Source organism: Carlito syrichta, unplaced genomic scaffold (assembly GCF_000164805.1).
Source record: "Carlito syrichta isolate Samal-C Ts95f unplaced genomic scaffold, Tarsius_syrichta-2.0.1 Scaffold137389, whole genome shotgun sequence".
Lineage (NCBI taxonomy): Eukaryota > Metazoa > Chordata > Mammalia > Primates > Tarsiidae > Carlito > Carlito syrichta.
Genome location: NW_007081485.1, coordinates 2,675 through 7,373, shown reverse-complemented (window position 1 = coordinate 7,373; position 4,699 = coordinate 2,675). Strand labels below are relative to the sequence as shown.

General features: G+C 50.7%; 1 protein-coding gene across 1 annotated transcript in view; it reads right to left on the bottom strand.

Annotated features, from left to right (window-relative positions):
- The window catches only part of HDHD5 (haloacid dehalogenase like hydrolase domain containing 5), a gene marked incomplete at both ends in the record, with an annotated part of 42,592 nt that overhangs the window by 35,360 nt on the left and 2,533 nt on the right, over positions 1–4,699 (bottom strand). The window lies entirely within an intron of this gene.

The following is a 4,699-nucleotide window of genomic DNA, read 5'->3' as shown; positions in this document are numbered from 1 at the left end:
TCCATGCCAGGCTAATTTTGTTTTTTTTTTTTTTGTAGAAACGAGATCTCATTATGTTGAACTCCTGGTGCTCAAGCAGTCCTCCCGCCTCAGCCTCTCAAAGTGCTGGAATTACAGACGTGCCACCGTGCCTGGCCGAATTCTTTTATTCTTTTGGTAAACTTTTACTGGAGCTCTCACGCCTGTAATCCCAGCACTTTAGGAAGCAGAGACAAGGGGATTGCCTGAGCCCAGAGGTTCGAGACCAGCCTGGGCAACACGGCAAGACTTCCTCACTACAATAAATCAAAAATTAGGCAGGTGCAGTGGTGTGTGCCTGTAGTTCCAGCTACTTGGAAGGCTGAGGCGGAAGGATTGTCTGAGCCCAGCAGGTTGATGCTCTGGTGGCCATAAGCATGCCACTGCACTCCAGCCTGGGTGGCAGAGTGAGACTCCAACTCAAAAAAAAGTAAAAAATAATAATAAGCCAGACTTGGTGGCTCAGCCTGTAATCCCGCACTTTGGGAGGCCGAGGTGAGTGGATTGCCTGAGCCCGTGGGTTCGAGACCTGCCTGAGCAACTTGGCGAGATCTCATCTCTACAATAAATCAAAAATTAGCCGGGCGTGGTAGCACGCGCCTGTAATTCCGGCTACTTGGAAGGCTGAGGCGGAAGAATCGCCAGAGCCCAGCAGGTCGAGGCTGCGGAGGCTCCAGTCTGGGTGACAGAGTGAGACTACAACTCAAAATAACAATAAAAATAATAATAATAGGCCGGGCATGGTGATTTACGCCTATAATCCCAGCACTTTGGGAGACTGAGGTGAGAGGACTACCTGAGCCATGGATTTGAGATAAGCCTGGGCAACTTGTCAAGACCTAATCTCTACAATAAATCAAAAAATTAGCTGGGCGCATGGCGCATGCCTGTAATTCCAGCTACTTGGAAGGTTGAGGCGGAAGGATCACCTGAGCCCAGCAGGTCGAGTCTGTGGTGGCCATGAGCGTGCCACTGCACTCCAGCCCGGGCAACAGAGTGAGACTCCAACTCAGAAAAAAAGGTGGGGACAGAAGTGACGGTATGTGATTTCCAAGGCTAAGTCATAAAAGATACTATGGCTTCAACTACTTGTTCCTGGGAAGCCAAGTGTCCTGTTTGAGGCCTCCTACCGGTAATCATGGGAGAAAACCCCTTGAAGGCAGATCCTGCAGTCCTGGCAGACACCTTGGCCATAACTTCACCAACGGTCCTGAGACAATCACCCAGGTCGGACACTCCTGAATTCCTAACCCTCCTAGCCTTTTTTTTTGAGTTGGAGTCTCACTCCGTCGACCAGACTGGAGTGCAGTGGCCACTCCTGGCCACCGCAGCCTTGACCTGCTGGGCTCCGGCGATCCTTCTGCCTCAGCCTTCCAAGTAACTGAAACTACAGGCGCGCGCTACCACGCCTGGCTAATTTTTTTATTTATTGTAGAGATGAGGTCTCGCCAAGATGCCCAGGCGGGTCTCAAACCCACAGGCTCAGGCAGTCCACTCACCTCAGCCTCCCAAGGCGCAGGATTACAGGCTGAGCCACTGAGCCTGGCTACCCTCCTAGCCTTAAGCCGTTAAATCTGGAGGTGATTTGCTGAACTGTGTTGTATGTCCCCCCAGTCCTGTTCTGGGTATCCTCCCACCCTGCCATCTGCACTGACCACAGCCTCTGCCGCCCCCAAGTCTTTCCCTTGTGCAGTGCTGAATAAACACTAACAAGCTCAGAGTTCTGTGGCTTATATTGCAAGGAGACCCCTGCCCTTCTGTTACTTAACGCTTTTGTTACCTAGCACATCTTCCTTTTTTGTTTCTTGAGTTGGAGTCTCACTCTGTCGCCCAGGCTAGAGTGCAGTGGCACGCTCCCGGCCACCGCAGCCTCGACCTGCTAGGCTCCCGCGATCCTTCCGCTTCAGCCTTCCAAATTGCCGGAACTACAGGCATGCACCATCACGCCCAGCTAGTTTTTTGATTTATTGTAAGGATGAGGTCCCGCCAAGTTGCCCAGGCTGGTCTCAAACACGTGGGCTCAGGCAATCCACTCACCTCAGCCTCCCAAGGTGCGGGATTACAGGCTGAGCCACCGAGCCCAGCCTGCTTTGTGATTTTTAAACTCTTGCTCTGTTGTGACAGCTGCTGTCTGAATCTTGGCTTTTCTGGGCAGGGGCATAAGAACCCGGCAGGCTCTTAACACTCTCCCCTCCTGGTGGTCTTGCCCATCTGCTACATGGACATCAATGGAGGGCAGGGTTCACAGGCCCCAGACCCCCTCCCTGGGGAACAGGCTCCTTTCCTTCACCCCAGTCTCCGTCGCTGCATTTGCCTGTTGGTGAGTTACAGGGTAAAGAAAGGCAGGAGAACCGGGTGCGGTGGCTCACACCTGTAATCCCAGCACTTTGGGAGGCTGAGGTGGAAGGATTGCTTGAGCCCAGGAGTTTGAAACCAGTCTGGGCAACATAGTGAGACCTTGTCTCTACAAAAAAAATTTTTTTTTGAGTCAGATTTACCCAGGTTGGAGTGCAGTGGCAGGATCGTGGGTCTTACTCTGTAGTCCAGGCTGGAGTGCAGTGGCATGCTCATGGCCACCGCAGCCTCGATCTGCTGAACTCAGGCGATTCTTCCGCCTCGGCTTTTTGAGTAGCTGGAACTACAGGTGTGTACCGCCACATCTGGCTGATTTAAAAAAAATTTTTTTTTTTTGAGTTGGAGTCTCACTCTGTCGCCCAGACTGGAGTGCCGTGGCCGCTCCCGGCTACCGCAGCCTCGACCTGCTGGGCTCCGGCGATCCTTCCGCCTCAGCCTTCCGAGTAGCCGGAATTACAGGCATGTGCTACCACGCCTGGCTGATTTTTTGTTTTATTGTAGAGATGAGGTCTCGCTGCCCAGGCGGGTCTCGAACCCGCGGGCTCAGACAATCCACTCACCTCAGCCTCCCAAAGGCGCGGGATGACAGGCTGAGCCACCGAGCCTGGCTCAAAAAAAAATTTAAAAGTATGTGCACTCCTGTAGTTTCAGGTGCTTGGAAGGCAGAGGCAGAGGGATTACCTGATCCCAGCATGTAGAGGCTGCCATAGCCACGATCCTGCCACTGCACTCCAACCTGGATAATAGAGTGAGACCCTGACTCAAAAAAAGGAAAGAGAGGCAAGGGTTTTCTGGGAGGTCTGGGACAGTAGATGCAGCTCCAGGTGAGGGAATGAGAAATCCTGGAATGGGATGGATATGGCAAGGGAGGGAGAGAAGGCTGGGAAAAACCCTGCGGCCGGGGCTTTGCCTCTCCTCCCCAAATCCTTTCAGAGCAGACACTGTTAGAAGAATCCCTCGTCTGCCACAGAAAATTGTGCCTATTGGCAAAGAAAACAATACATTTATTCCTTCAAAATGATGTTCGTTGAATTGCCTGAGCCCGCGGGTTCCAGACCCACCTGGGCAACTTGGCGAGACCTCATCTCTACAATAAATCTTTTGATTTTTATCAGCCGGGCGTGGTAGCGCCCACCTGTAGTTCCGGCTACTTGGAAGGCTGAGGCGGGAGGATCGCCGGAACCCAGCAGGTCGAGGCTGCGGTGGCCGGGAGCGGCCACTGCACTCCAGTCTGGGCGACAGAGTGAGACTCCAACTCAAAAAATAAAAAGTAAAAAAATAAAAATAAACTACAGAACGTTCCCACAATGAAACACCATGTGGTTAGAGAAAGGGAATGCTCTCTGTACTGAAATGAACACATCTCCCGGGCACATTGTTCAGTGCAAATAACAAAGTTCAGAGCAGTGTGGACATTATGCTGCCTTTTACATCAGAACAGGGAAAACAATAGATGTTTGTGTTGACTTAGTTTGCAAAATGCCACACAAGAACTGGCAAGATTGGTGGGGGAAAGGGGGGGAACGTGAGAAAGTGGGTGAGACAAAATGGGGGTGGGGACAAGACTCTCCAAAGTGTTCCTCTTCATATATTTTTGGATTTTTGAAAAACAAATTATTTTGAGTCAGGGTCTCACTCTGTCCCCAGAGCTGGAGTGCTGTGACACAATCACAGCTCACCACAGCCTCCACCTCCTGGGCTCAGGTGATCCTTACACCTCAGCCTCTCGGTGAGTAATTGGGAATACAGCCACGAGCTAACACACCCAGCTAGTCTCTAGCTTTGATTGTATATCTATTCATATTTTGCCGGAGACCAGCTCCAGCCAGGTTCAGGGTACCCCAAAGGTGGAGACGGCGTTGGCAATTAAGGGGAAGAAGAAAGAAAGAGGGAGAGAGAAAGAAAGACTGGATCCCTGTCTAGTCCAGAAGCCGTTTTTTGGGAATTACAACGGGTCTTTTATACACATTGGGTGTGTGAGGGGCGTTCCCCACCCACCAGATGTTCTTTCAGGTATAATCCCATAACCTAATCCATGAAACCTTAATCCATGCCTGCCTTTAAACCCTTTTCATATTGCATATAAACCCTTTTCATACTAATACCAAGTTAAACAATTCTATAGAGACTTAAGTACTTACTTTACAAACGAAAGTGGCCCATCCCAGAATGTTTAGAATGTGGCCCAGTCCAAAGTTCACAGTGGGCTATCTGCAAGTAACCCAGCCTCATTCTTTCAACAAAATGGCTGTCTTCTAAAACTATATTCTACAATTTACACCTTATTCAACTTCAGTAAATCCTAAGATCATGACCCAGAAGCCTG